This window comes from Cupressus sempervirens, chromosome 6, assembly GCF_028749045.1.
Source record: "Cupressus sempervirens isolate cs-2001-9-10 chromosome 6, ASM2874904v1, whole genome shotgun sequence".
Classification (NCBI taxonomy): domain Eukaryota; kingdom Viridiplantae; phylum Streptophyta; class Pinopsida; order Cupressales; family Cupressaceae; genus Cupressus; species Cupressus sempervirens.
In genome coordinates, this window is record NC_143123.1 from 517474335 (window position 1) to 517490514 (window position 16180).

Genomic DNA, 16180 nt, shown 5'->3' on the forward strand with positions numbered 1-16180 from the left:
GCCAATTGTGTTTGATAAGAAACTCAGTGTCAATTCAAACAACATCCATTTCAAAGGAAGAAAAACAACATCCATTTCAAAGGAAGAAGACCATAATCTATTTTTTCAAGCACTTCTTCTTGATGTGATAAATCAGTAGATATAAATAGAAACTAAACTTTGATCAAATTAGTACATACAGTTTGAACCTAGAAGACTTTTATCTAATTCATCAATTGTAGCAATATTAATCATACCATAATAGAATAATACTGAAAAAATAAATTACAATTTACAATTTTCATACTAGCACTTTTCATGGTGATCCATGAGAATCACCAAATGCATTGCAGAATAAAAATGTAAACATATTCATATTCTTCAAAAGTTTTCAATTGCTTCCATCTAATTAGTTTCACAATAAAAATTCTATGAATCCAAAGTTCTGAATCAGCAAGACAAAAGATTTTTAATAAAATGTATGAGTTAGAGCTTCAACCAAAGATTTAATTCCAACAATTAAGCAACATATATACATTCAGGTTTTATACAACAGAAAGAAGGCAAGATTAGAAGGGGTTTAAGCTTCTATGTGCACGATCGTAGCAAGAATGAAAGAAATTTTGTTCATGTAGATTTCATTTTTTTTTGTCACTCACAGAGATAAGTCGGAGTCTTGTTTCAAAGCGTAATTCTACAAGAAGGGGGTCTAAAACATAGGAGAAGTAAAAGAGAACCACATATTGGAGATATTACATGCATAACTAAAAAGAAAAAAGTGTATGAGTTTTCAAACACTTATAGACATACATGATAGTAACTAGACCCAAATAGCTATACTCATGAAATGCCAACAAAAATATCTAGTGAGAAGTCTCTAAGAAAATGAAACTTGATTTCTAACATTTGAGATACTTGCGTGTGAGTTACAAATTGAAATCTTCTATAGGAAAAAAAGTTGGGTTCAACAATAATAACAGATTTTCAGAACCCCATGATTTTCTTCCAACTCCTATAATGAAGATGGAAGAATTATATGCAGAGAATAGAAAGGAAAAACATAACTTTTTCTATGGAGGAAATAACCCACTATATAGCTTTAAAATGGTGAAGAATGCCCAAATGTTTAGTAGGAAAAGCCACGGATTCTACTCCAAACATAAAAATGAAATGTTACAGGAAGATGATAAGGGGTTTGTTATTATAAAGGTCTGAAAGCAACAGGATACCATATTCTCATTACTCAAACATAGTTACCTTCGTATAAAAATTATGGAGAATATGGCAAAAAGCTCTAAACAATAGTGGCAAAATCATCCCAAAAAAATTCCAAGAAACCACATGAAGGCTCGGTAAAAGAATCAATAATTATGTTCAAACCATAAGGAGAGGCTCTTTGTATTTGAAGTTTTCATATTCCAAAATATTGAATGGTGAAAATGATTTTTTTAGGGTTGAAAAAACACAACATATATGCTCCCCAATTCCTTTTTCATAAAATTAGGAGTCCGAGTGCATTGATGGGATTTTATTTTTTCCAAGTCCATGTTAATAACACAAACCGTGGGTGTTTAGTGGGGTCTTAATTTTATGTCCTTAGAAAATGCCTCAATTGCTAAGTGCACCCAGCTATACTCAAAGCTGATTAAAGGAGCAAACGAGTAGCTGAATACAAGAAAATTGCAATGAAAGCTGCCCATACAACAAACAGAGAGGAAGCTTATTGAAGAGGTTCCCATCTCATGCATAGATTAAAGACAGAGAGTAGGCCAATGAAGAAATTCATGCAAGTGATAGAAAGTTGTGGCCATTGTGGGATATTTCAAGGTGCCAACAAAGGGAAGCCGCGTTAAGAATGTAGCAGGCATTAAAAGGGAGAAACAAGCCAGCTAGGGGAGGCATTTCCACAGCAAAGAGTAGCTGGTAGAAAGTTTAAACACCTTTGCTAAATGGGAAGTCAAAAAGAAGAGCAAAAATGCCCATAACATGAATGATCAATACATAGCAATAAGTCGCAACAAAGTTTAACGCACCCGTGCCCTTGTGCCCTTGTGCCCTTTTCGCACAAATGTTGATGCAAAATCACAACGCAAATGAAATGTATTATATTTTTGCCTCTTTTTTTTGTTTTATGCTGCCGTGTTGGTCGCAATTCTGACCAAAGTAATTCGTCGCAATTGCAACCAACACAGGCTAGTTATTTAAAAAAAACAAAATTTTGCTTTATAATGCGACCAACCAAACCATTTTAAAAACTTGGTCGCAAATTTTGGTTGCCATTTAGGGTTAAATCCACTAGTGTTATGATTTGTGGCTATTTCATTCCTATGTTATTGCATAAGTATCAGAAGATATAAGGGTTTCATCTACTACTAATGGGTTCAAATTATATGTTTAATTGCACTAGTACCATATATTAGAACCTCAAGATTAATGCGCCTAGGTTTTGCAGAGCCTAAAGTGAAGGAGTTATGCCTTATAGTTGGCCAAAGATTGGTAGTCAAGTGCATCCATCATAGAAATTTTCTAGCCTTAGATGTATTAGTTTGTTTTCTTGGTTATTCTTAAATCTATTAAATCAGGAGCCAACAAAATGGTGACTCTACTAGGGACTATATTGAATTTGAATGATAGACAAACATTGAGAATTTGAAAGAAGGAGATTCAAGATAGCAAGAGAAGTGCATGATAAACTTGCAATAGTAAGTTCTTTGATGTGTTTTCCAATTTTCTTACTCAAAAATCATGCACCCCAGTGATGCTTTGTTCAGGACAGTAGTATCTTCCAAGATTGAATGCAAATTGTATTGCTACTAGGTTTTATTTTCAATCAATTCAACTAATTTTGGTTTTCAAAGTACTATTGTAACTTTAGAGTCAGAATTGTTCAAAGGTGTTTTCTCTCTTCGAAGTGTTTGATGATTGAAAGCCACATATGTTGAAAATATAGTTTAGATTTGTCATGTTATAAATCATGTTTTAAAAATCTTTCTCACAATTGTGAGTGGCAACTCTCTAAAAGATCTTTGTACCAGTGCAAATTGGTTTTATATAATTAATTTCAAGAGTTTTTAGCTTGGTTATGCAGATATGAAAGTTATGATAAGATTTAAGCAAGAACAAAGAATATATAACTTCTTGATTGATAAAGTTGTGAAGTGTTGTATTGTCATAAGATATTTGAAAGTTAGAAATGGATCATAGTAGTGATTTCATTTGGTTCTCCTCAAGGAGGTGGCGGCTCTATAATGGTTTCATATGTGGTGTGATGAAGTTCATATAAGCACTAGTGCCAAACTAGCAAATTAGTGGTTTCAGCATCAACACTTGAGGTATTTTATCTTTCATGATGTTTTTCTTGTCATGAAAGAAAGTGGTATACAGATGTGTTCTCTGTCAAGTGGTAATTTCAGCACTAAGTAGGAGATTTGTTTGGTACATCTCAACATAATTTGTGAATGATAGATTCAGCAAGTGTTTTTATATTTTGAAGTATGTTCAAAGTTCAAATTGGTAGAAAATTTTGAGATCTATTGTAAGTAATAAATTCTGGAAGTAATTATGGTGAATGAGTTTTAAGTTTGTGAGAAATGGAAAATTAATTTTCACCTAGTATATAGGCTAGTGATGTCTGTAGATCTTTTTCTACCAAGAGATACATGCCATTATGCTTTGATGGTATCTATGGTTTCCCAAATGTCATTCCTAATGATATTAGAAAAGGTTTGCTAGATTTAATGGGAAACATGAAAATTCAGCCAGTCCTCATGGTCAAGTTTTCAATGACTTAATGGGTGACTATGAGATTGCTTATGAAGACGTTCATATGAAATTTCTTGTTCAAACTTTAGAAGCTGATGCTAGAGATTGGTTTTCCTTTCTGCCAGCATGTTCTATTTCATCTTGAGATGAATTACATTTAGCCTTCATGTAGCAGTTTGGGGAAAGATTAAGCATCTTTGATTATTTTGATAAGTTCTTGAAGATTCAAATCAGGAGTGATGAATTAGTTCCTAAATTTAATATCAGATTTGCAAAGGTTATAAATGAGATTCTTGAAAATCATAAACCAGATGATCAAATGTGTTTAGTGGTTTATCTTGATGCATTTGATAAAAAAATGAGTTATCTCTTAAGAAATAAAGAACCTAGGACTTTGCATCAAGCATTCATGATAGCAATGGATATTGAAAATAAAATAAAGTACAAATTAACTAGAAGTCATTTCCCTAGAAGTGTTGGTCTGCAAGATGAGGTTCAAAGGAGAAATCAATTTCATGTAGAGTGTTCAAATTTAGATCAGAAAGTAGGTACCCTTGTTGTGGTGGATAATCTTATTGAAAATTCAAAAATTAAGGACATGAGCAGATGAAGTTTCTTGGTTTCAATAAAGAGATGATTTTGTTATTGATGAACAAAGTGCACATGTTTGTAGTATTTCAGCAGTGGATGATAAGGTGGATTCACTTGATCAGTCAAATAGGCAAGAAATGATTTCTCTTATTGATAGATTGCATCATGTTGAGAATGTTATAAAATTTGAAGTTGAAAGATGTTCATCTCAGAATGAGAATGAAGAAGCTAGAAGTGATCTTTCAATTGATAAAGATAAAGTTGTTGATCCGATATATTATGAAGAAGCATCATGTGAAGACAATGATAAGATTTGTTGCTCAAGTCAAGAAGAGGACAATGATAGTACATGTTCATCTTTATATGAATTTGCAGATACAAATTAGGAAGAAGAAAGCAATGATGGAAGTAAATACTCTTATGCAAGTAAAGGTATGAATTCTTTTTCTAAATTTGAAAGTGAAAATGCATCTCAGTTTTTGCATTATACAAATTAGTTAGTCAATGAAGAATTTTAAAGTGATTTGTCCTCAAGGTATGAAGATAAAGAAATGGTGAATCCAATTGATGCTAATGTACTTGAATATGAAGATTTCAAGGAAGGGTTGTCAAGTGTTCTTACATTAGACAATAAAGTTGCAACATGTACTGAAGGGTTTAGGAGTGAATCATGGTCCATCTATAATGGCTATCCTAAACAAGATAATGAAGAGAATGTAATTATGGATACTATATGCTTGGTAGAAGAAATTATAGAAAGTGAGTTTTCATATAGTTCTAATTTTTCTTCATATGCTAAGAGTCTCCATGAAGATGAATCGGGTATTGTGTTTAAAGTGTATAATAATGCTTAATACGATGAAGGTTTTGATGATGATCAGCCTAGTTTTTGTCAAAATGTTCAAAGAGGATCCTTGCATGGAGTTATCAATCCATTGTTTGAAGAAGACATGGAAGTTTCAGATTTAGTTGAGCTAGATGCAGATGGTGATACATTGTCTTACTATTGTAAAAGGTCAGATTGCTTTTCTTTTAGATGTGATAGTGAAAATAATGATGTTGCATCTTATAATATTGATAAAAAGGTGTTTGACGAAGTTATTATTAAAAATCAACATGCACCTTTTAATGAGGTTTATGGGTAAAAGCACAAACCTGTGTCACCTTTTATAAAGAAAAGTGATATCAGAATGTGACAGTTCAACATTAATGACAAAAAAAATAGTATTTGCATTTAAAATATGAAGATGATGTAAACTGATGAAATGTGTAGAATTTCATGAATTTTATGCCTATAATTTTTATTATTTTTTTGACTAAGAATTTATTCATTTTATTTTATTTTGAAGTCCCTTTTTTAACTGTAAAAAATATAAGATGTAGTTCCCGTCAAACAAGTATGTGCAAATCATCTTTTTTTGTTATGATTTGAAAATATTTTATAGATGACATGTATAGCTAGTGCACAAAAAAAAAAAAATTATTTTTGATGTATATTTTCTTTGTTATAAGTACTCAAGTTCGACCTTGTCAGAATCCAACAATTTTTTCCTCCCGTCAAAACTTCCCTATAAAATCTATACCTTCTTTAAAAAAAATTACATATTCATGAAGAGGATTGTCTCCTCTAGTGATAAATATATATATATATATTTTTTTTGATATGATTTACTATTTTTTTTCATTTTTTGAGAGAGCATCTTCTAAAATGTTGAAATATTGACTTATAATATTTTTAGATTATAGCATATTATAACTAATTAAAACACTCAAAAATTTATATAATGATGATATTGAATCTGAAATCTATAAAAGGGTATTTTTAGTTTTTTTTTTAAATTGAGTTTTGATAGAGAAATGAGATTTGACCAAAACAGGTTTTTGTATCACAAACGATGACACAAATCTATGCTTTTACCCTTATGATGAATACTCTAACATGATGGCTAATCCATTTGTTATTTTCAAAGGACCATTTGAAGATTCTAGATTAGTTTTAGATTCTGACATTGATGAAATTTGTGAGTATAAGTCAGATTGCTCATTTGAATACCATCCAGTTATACATAAAGATGCATATTTTTGAGGTATGTGTGACCTTTTTCCCCAAGTTGAGTATGAAGCTTTCATATTCAAGAGTGATAGCATGCATGATTCATTAAATGAATAGGAATTTTAGTTTGAATCTAATATTTTTTAGCATGCTGATCAGAACTTTCATAATGAGAAAGTTGTAGAGAATGAATCTAGTTTTTATATGCATTATGAAAGTGAAGATGTAGATTTAGTTTTTCCAAGTGAGTTCATTCTAAATGCTAATCTAATTGGTGAAACTGATAGAAGAAGTATTTCCAACTTACCTCATGAAAGTTCAGATGAAAATCAAATGTATAATAGAGGTTTAAATTTTTTGTTGAAGTTTGATGACCTGGGGCCATCGTATGTACATAGTAGGAGTAGGTGTTTCTTGCTTTCAATAAAGTTGTGCAGGAGAAGTTTTTTTCTATTAGGTGTATGGTCAACTTCTTCTAGAGACTTGAATCCTTTACATGCCCACAAGGGACATGCATCCCTAGATAGAGCCATTGTTGGGACTCAAAATTGAAGCCCTGATTTTGAGTACCATTGAAAAATCAAGTCCTATAAATTCTTTTTGATGCATATGTACCTAGTTGTACTTGCAAGGCCTAAGAGGTGTATAATGTTTCTAACACCTTGCATTTAGTATATCTACTCATCCCATGAAGATAAATTTCCCTTCTGAGCTATTCTGTCAAGTTCCATTTTGAGCAATGTCCAATTTTGCATTGTTGCCTAAGTGTCAAATGGCAACAAGAGGCCATGTTTGTAATTAAATATCTTGCACGCAGTAATGTTTCATGACTCACCACTTTAGGAGTGTCTAGCATCCATACCAAAGAGCCAATGTTTCAGATTTTGAGTCATTTTGCATTCATTTGACTAGGTTTTGAATCCCTCAAAGTTGGTCATTTCTTGTTGTCATGTTGATGCAAATTGTTCATAATTCTGGGAGGCCCTATTTGACTTGTTATAATTTTGACCCAGTTGACCAAAATGCTAAAATTCATTTTGCATTACGTTTTAGAGGTTAGATACATTCTATTTTTTGATTTTGAACTTATGATGAATCCATTTGATCAGTTTTCAAATGCAACTCCAAATGCAATTTGTAAAGTTTTACTGCTATCATAAAATGCAAATTGATCGATACCCTTGTTCATGATGTCATATCTCTAAATGCATAATAGGTGGGATCAAATGGATTGTACCACTATGTTCTAATCTAAAAATATTTTAAGTGTTCCAATTTTCAAGTCTTGATGAATCCATTTGCACACTTTCCCAAGTCCATTCCATTTGACAAAACCACTTTTTTGCCATTGTTTCTAGTCTACAAAATTTGAGCAGCCCACTTTGACCATTTTCCAAATGCATCCTATTATTTTTCATTAGCCCTAATTGTAGATTCATATTGTGCTCATGATAGTGAACTAATGCCCCAATTTTTGTTTCCCCAAGTGTCAGTTTGCCCAATTTTTGAAGCCAAATCTAAATGCAATTTATATTTTTCTGACATGTTTTCTTGCAGGCAATTATAAGAGGAAAACTTTAATAGTCAATATCTTTTGACCAAGAATTTTTCATGACACAAGATTCAACAGGGTAAGAGTATGCAGAACAGAGAGTCAATTTGTTTATTTTTAGAGCCTAATCATGTGTTTGAATTAGTTTTTAAAACCAGCCGACAGACCCTGTTAGAAAAAAATCATAGCTTGTAGATAAGATGTTAAATGAGTTTTACTGATCAATTAGTATTCAAAATTAATCCTAGTTAGTATCTGACATTCAGTATATCAATTTGATATTTTAGTTGTTTGAAAATGAAAAAAAAAATTAGCCAGACCCACTTTGGGGCCTAACTAATCCCGTCAAACTAATATGATGTTTGGAGATGAGGATATTTTGATATGAGAGAATCATTGCAAGACAAATTAGTGATCAGGGTCTATTTATGATAAATCATGAAGAGCTTAAATATGTCAGGGTATGACCAAACATTTTTAAAAAATGTACTCACCAAACTCAGAATGACACTAACTTCTATAAGAAACATATGCCTCAAGATGGGCATAACTTAGATGATGGGGATACGATTAGAAGTTCAAGCAATTTAGGGAATAACCAAAAAAAGAGAGTATATTGGTTGAGGAAAACCCATCAAAGAAGGTATTGACTTCAGCAAATGTTTGCCACATGGAGAGTCAGGATATACAAAGTTCTCCACCTTTTTCAAACTTGGAAACAATGCATGGAAGCATATCTCAGAAATTGGACAATGGCATTAGCATTTCACTGCCAGAGAGGTCTACCACTAAAGTATCCAACAAGAGTGGAAATTGGTCTTGTTGTATTGTAAGTTGCTGCAAACATGGTGGCGAATGTTCTCACAAGGCTAAGAGGGGTTCATCTTATTGTCAAAAACATTTACCAAGTTCATTGGGACTCCCCCATAGATATAATGAATCAATGTTGAATGATATATTCAAAAATATACTAAATGAAGAATCACAAAATTCTAACTTCAAGAATCTTTTGGATAGTTATATGAAATCACAACTTGGTGAAAGAGGTGACTATAATATAAATTTAGAACATAGAGGATTGGATAAGATTATTGGTGAAGCATCAAAATATCTAAAAATTGTTTATGCCCATGAAGAGGTGCTTGCAGCAATGCAAAAGGGCTTTCATGATATGAAGATACTAACAGGTAGCAACAAGGTGGGAGACACCATCATGGAAGACCCATGACATGCAAGGCATCCACATTTATAGAGCTTTCCAAAACATGAAAGGGAAGAGGAAGCCAAAGAGATGTGAAAGGAGGCAGGATCCCCATGCAAAGCCATCGTTCAAGTTTTTGAACCTGACAAACAATAAATTAGTATTTAGCATTCCAAAAAGAACAGGAAGCAACCACTCCACATTGAAAATAATGGATTTAATAAGTGTAGTTGCTCTTTTTGTAATTTTTTATCTATTTTTGGGAGTTCTATGGAGAAGGATCTTGCAGAGTAGAGCAAGATTCAAACAAACAATTTGTGAACTACTTGAAAAGGTGGAGCACCCATGAATCTCACATGAAGAGTTTATTGCAGCAAAAAATAATTTAATAACTCCAATACCTAGGTTTCCATGAAGGTTCTCAATTTAATGCATAAGATATCGAAAAATATTTTTTTTAGAGAAGAATGTGGGTCATATCTGCAAGAGGAAATTGCAAAGTGTGCATGGCTTAGTGACTAGCTGAATTTAAGACTAGGGGAGGCAGTCCACATTGAAGGAAGCCCACATAAAAGGGGGAAGACCATTGGCTATAGGGGCAGAAGGAAGAAGGAGTAACCCACTACAAAACAGAGGATTCACGCAGAGGTGGGTGCTGGCGTTTGGCTGGTAGTGCAAGGTAGAACAATAGATGGAGATGAAATGTTTTCCCTCTCCAAGAAAAACATAACTCATACCTCCATTATATGAGCTGAAAATATGTGCATTTCAAACCAGTTATTGTGAAGAAAAGTTTGAAGTGTATAGGAGCCACTACAATTTACAATTTGACATTTTTGTTGTTGTTGAATCATGTTTTGCATGATAAGTCTATTTATATTTTCTCTCCTAAAGATCCCTTTTAAATCTTGGGGCCACAATTTATCTTCGATATGACTGTATGGAGTGTTATTACAGGGTTTTATTTTGAAATGAGGCCTGGCCCACTATTATAACTAAGTGCCTCTATCAATGTTTCCTTTCAAAGATTAATTTTGGCCTTTGCTATGCTTAGTAGATTTTGAACAAACCCACTTTGAGGGATTCAGATTACAACTATGAAGTGGTTTTCTTATCCTTCATCTGGCTCTGCATCTTGTTGTTTCAAATATTGGAGATATCCCACATTGGGAACATAGCATCTGTTCCAAATGTTTAAATATCAAAACAAACAATAAGTTAGTTGTCTCAAAGATACTGCCTTTTAGAAGGTAGTTGCTTGCATAGTGAGGTTCATTGTGGCTAGCCAGATGGTGTGGAAAATGAAATTTTGACCAAAGAAGCAGAGAAGGTGTTGGAAAAGTTGAAGATTCATGTAGTCACCATGTCACCACTAAAAAATGGGAAGTTTTGTTAGAAAGTGACATGGCAACCTCCCAAAAAGTTGAGAAATCCAGTGAGAGCTTATGGGGCTAATCTAAATAGCTTGAGAACATTAAAGTCTGACATGTGGCATTGTGGAGGTGATCAAGGGAGATATAAGGGAAAATTTTAAAATAATATCTTTTTTAGTTTGAATGTTAAATTGAAAATTTGGAAAAAAAAAATTTAAAATTATTTTCTATACTTTATATTATAGAAATATTTTCAATTTTTCAATTTTATTCATTTTAAACTAACAAGCCATAGTCCTAGGCCAATTTTTCAAATGGCTTCCAGAAGAGTGATTTTAAACCAAAATATGGACTCCAATATACATTTGGAACCAAGACAAGATGAATTTTTTGAATATGGGGTGAGAATTCGCACAAATGTTCAGTGGCTTAGTCTATAAGAAGATTTTTTTTTTTGGGGTATTCTCAACAAAATAGGCAAAATTCATCATTAAGCATCAAAATTGGTTAGGGGGTAGATACAAAATATTGTTGAGACCTAAATGTGGAGAAAAGTGATTCTAAAAAGTTATCTTGCCTCTAGAGGCCATTTAATTGATTTTTGCATTTGCCTTAATCTCAAATCTGACATCAAAATTAGTTATTGTTCCATCAAATATCTAAGATATTTTATTCTTTCAGGAGACAAAATGATTAAGGATTTGATTTACCAATTGCAGAGAGAGAGTAGAAAGATGTTTTGCATTTGCAAATGGAGGTTTTCCAAGTGGACACATGTCAGACACATAACAGATCTGAGAATTCATCCTCTTCTATATCTTTCTTTCTCTCATTCATTGCAGGGGTTCTAGTTTTGGAAAATTTTCTCACTACTATGATATACTAGGTTGGTAGTTTTCTTTTTGATACTAGTAGGGCTCTAGTTTTTACTGTGAGACTAGGTTGTTGTTGGTTTTACTTCCCATATAATTGAGTAGAGTTCTAGCTATGAAGGCCACACATCCACTCTTGTGCAGATTTAATTTCATTTTATGTCTTGTTTCTTTGAGATAAATGATAATTGATGATAGATCATGTGACATATCTTGAGTTTCATTTAGTATTATCAGTTTAATGTATTTGGTCTTTCCAAGGATAAATACAAAAGGGAATTTACAATGAATTATCTATGTTCCCTTATTTTGTCTCCTAATTCTTCATATGTTATTAATTTTGTGATTGAATGAATAAGGTTCATTGAATCTAAGTCAACTTGTATGAGTTGTGTATCAGATCTATTGTTGCTTTAATTCAAGGAGTTAAGTAAATTCTTCAATTATTTGATAGGGCTTCTGGGTGTATGGAGGGGATGCTAGTAAGAATGGAATTTGGGGATTTTAGTTGACAAACTTAATTGTAAGGCAATCAAGTTAGGTCATCCTACTAGTAGTGACTCTGTGTTGTAATGGATAAGACACTAATCACTAAATCATATGCAAGTTGAGATGAAGGTCCTTTGCACAAATCTCTTTAATCAAAATCAATTCAGTTTTCCATGTTTTGTAGTGGGTTTAAAGGAATTAACCCTCACTTAGCTTATGGGTTCATAGGTTATGATTTGTAGCTATTTAATTCCTATATTATTGCATAAGTATCAAAAGATATAAGGGTTTTATCTGCTGCTAATAGTTTCAAATTATATGTTTAATTGCATTGGTACCATATATTAGAACCTCAAGGTTAACCCACCTATGTTTTGCAGAGCCTAAAGTGAAGGAATTATGCCTTATGGTTGGCCCAAGATTGGTAGTCAAGTGCATCCATCATAGGAATTTTCTAGCCTTAGATGAATTGGTTTGGTTTCTTGGTTATTCTTAAATCTGTTAAATCAAGAGCCAACATGACTCACACCAAACTAGATATAGAAAATATAGTTTGGATTGTAGATAGATTCCAAAGTGATCCTTAGGAATATCATTTTGTAGTAGTGAAGAGAATATTTAGATATCTAAAAATGACATCTGATAATGGAATTCAATATAATAGATCAAATGATTTCACTTTGTGCACATATATTGATGCTAACCGTGTAGGTAGTATGGATTAAATAAAATAGCACCAATGGTGAAACATTATTTCTTGGAGGAAGATTGGTTTCTTGGTTAAACAAGAAGCAAGATTGTATTTCACATAGCACTACTGAGGCAGAGTATGTTATAGCGACAAATAACTATAATTAGGTTATGTGGTTGAAGTAGATGTTGAAGGACATCAAAATTGAGATTGAAGAACCTGTTATCATATACTGTGATAACACAAGTACAGTGAGTATGTTTAAGAATATTGTCTTGCATTCTAAGACAAAGCATATATTTATTAAGTATCATGTGCCGAGAGAGAAAGCAATAGAAAAGAAGATCAGATTGCATTATGTAAGTAATAAGGATTAGATTGTAGATATCATTATGAAGCCTTTTCTGAAAGATACATTTGATTACCTGAGAGGTTTTCTTGGGCTATGCCCCTTCCTACTTATAAATATTTAATGAAAAGAGTGCATCAGTCTAGTGGAACAGAGCAATATTATTTGATTAGACTCTATGATGGTTGTAAGAATTTGGCTTAGGCTAGAATTCACCCAAGAACTAAGAACTCAAACACAAGCACACCAATAGACCAGATAGAGAGTATGATTAGAATGATGATATATTCATTCAATGTGCCATATATACCATATGCAAGTACACTAGGAGTGTCTATATATAAAAGACTCCGGAGAGCTTATAGAATGCATAGAAGTTAGCACAATGATAAGTCATACAACTAGGCACATGTCCACTAGATATGGGTTGTCCTTCATTAAGAACATAATTAAGTATGATGATGTAAAGATAAGCCTACAATGGTCTATCACACAAATTAGTGGTGTAGACAAGATGTGCTAAATTAGGAGTGCAAATAACTATGTTGTCAATATGGCAACTCAGTGAATGATGCAAACTCTTATATTGTAGACACCATGTACATAATTAGAGTTGTATACTTCTATAAGAGTACACAAATTCCTAAGTGTCTCACCTAAATAATTAATTAAATAATGAAAAATAATTAAATAATGCATTAACCTAAGTAAATTTAAGTAAAGTGTAAATAGTAAATACTTATTTACACTGACACCCCCCCTTAAGTGCTACTTAGGGGAATGCCCTTAAGCTTACAAAATCTAGGATGAAGTGCATGATGGGTCCCAGCTACTAGACCATGTTAGGTACCCATGTACATAATGATATGCAATATCTCATAAAGTGTAGAAGGAAATGTTGGAGTTGATGAAATCCAACTCTAAAGATGCCCAAGATCACCTGCATGCAAAAACGTGTCAAAGAGAAGCCAAGGAGAGAAGAGCATGGAGCTAGAGAAAAATTCTAAATGGACATGAGAGACCACAAGATATTGCAAATAAGAAAATATGTATTTACAATATGCAAGAAGTCTTGATATGTTGTTATTATGATTAAAATACAATGAGGGAGCTCAAGGAATCTCTTAGAACAAGCTATAAGACGCTAGGAGATAAGTGTGACAACTAAGCATACATCCACATTGTAGAAAAAGATTTAGTATGCAAAGAACATTAACAAATAAAGTAAACATTCACAAACTAAAAACTAAATTCACATATATGCTTAGACAAAGAAAGCAAACAAGAAGTGCAAACCTCACAAGAGAAAACACTCCATGCTTTCTAGATTCTGTAGATGTGTCCTTTTGCTGTAGATGTATGCTCAAGATGCTCAAAAGATGCTTCAATGGGGATGGGTAATGGCAAATTGGTAGCTTTTTGAGCTCTCAATTTGGCATTATAAGGGTAATATTGATGGATTTGGTTCTCAAAATAGCATGGTAACTTTAGCTCAAAGATTGTTGATGAAATGGCTTGGGATGGGATTCAATTTATAGGCTAAGGGGTAGAGGGATGGAGGGCTTAGATGCAAGGATGGATGAAGGCTTAAGGAGGGCTAGGATGCACTCAAAGGAGAGCACATGGATTGTGCTTGTTTAGCACCAATGGAAAGGTGACACTTGTCACAAGGAGGATGAGTGTGAGAGGGTAGGGTAAAGGGTTGGTTAAAGGCATAATGAGTGGGGTTGAGTATGTAAGAGGGATGTAAGAGGAATGAGTGTGGAAGAGGGAAGAGTGTGGAAGATGGGTGTAAGAGTCATGAGTGGGCTTGTAAGAGTCTTTTATGTTTTGTAAGAGCACTCATGACTTAGTGGTTGGGTTTTTTGAGGGGAGACTTTGGTTTGGATTAGGAAAGTCTTAAACTTGTTTAGGGAATGTGACAACATTAGGGGGTGGATTAGGCTTGGGTTTAGGATTAGATTAGGGATGTTAGAGATGTGCAAGTGGATGGCATTAATGAGGGTGGGTGAGTTTGTGGATAAGCTTGGTTAGTATGGGTGGATGGGGTGGATTAGGCTAAATGGAGGATTAGAGATAGGTTAGGGGTTTTTGAATTTGAGGATTTCATTTATCAAATAGATTTATTTAATAAATGGAGATTTTTGGAATTAGATAGGAGAAAAGGATTTAATTGATAAATAATAGATTATTTGATTTATCAATTAGGACTATAGATGATTAATTAAATTAATCAACTAGGGGATGACAAAGGATTAATTAAATAGAAATTTAATTAATAATGCCTTTTTAGATAACTAAATAGGATTACTAAAATAGTGTAATCAAATTTAGGTGTCTACACACATAAGGTGGAAATTCCTCGAACAAGGTGAGCAGATAAGTATGACTTAGGAGAGAACAAACTCTCGTATTGACAACAACTTATAACAATCTCTTAGACTATAACTAATAAATAAAATGCATTTACCTAAGTAAGCTTAAGTAAATAAAATAAATAATTAGTAAATTAATTATTTACTCTAACACCCCCCCTTAAGTGCAACTTAGGGAAATACCTTAAGCTCACAAAACTAAGAAATGCAGAAATGGGTCCCAACAATAAGGCCATGTTAAGTACCCATGAACAATGCAAAGAAATGCAACCTCTATAAATGGGAAAAGAGAGAAAACCAAGTGGGAAAAAATCTCCCCCAAAAAGAGGTAACCTAGTGAAGAACTGAAGATGCCTCCAACTAGGGGAGCGTCCCCTAAAACAGGAACAAGGAGTGATCATGAAGAGCATCACTGAAGCAAGAAGAAGCCGTAAAATTTTCCATCAGAAAGAAAATTGCTAATCTAAAGAACCTCCATGGAAGAAGGCATGAACCAAGGATGTCTATATGGTAGATGATCCATCTCACCGAAATGCATAGGTAGCCAGCCACTACAATCATCTTGTATATAGCATCAACCAATGAATACATAGTTCATACTATCAAACCATCAAACCAAGGATGCATTAGAAAAATAGCATAACCCCCCCTTAATGCAGATGGGGTGAGATGATAGGCAATTGAGAAGATCGGCCAAAGTCTGGTGTAGACGAACCAAGAATGATGAGAGAGGGAAAGAGGTACAAACACCCATAAAGACATGGTCAAACTAATGCTACATGGGGCTAATGTCATGGAAGGGACACTCACTTGACAAAGGGAGAATGCCTAAAATAGCAAACAACTATCCCCTCCCATGGTGCTTTATAAAAATAGTGCATGTACAATTGACT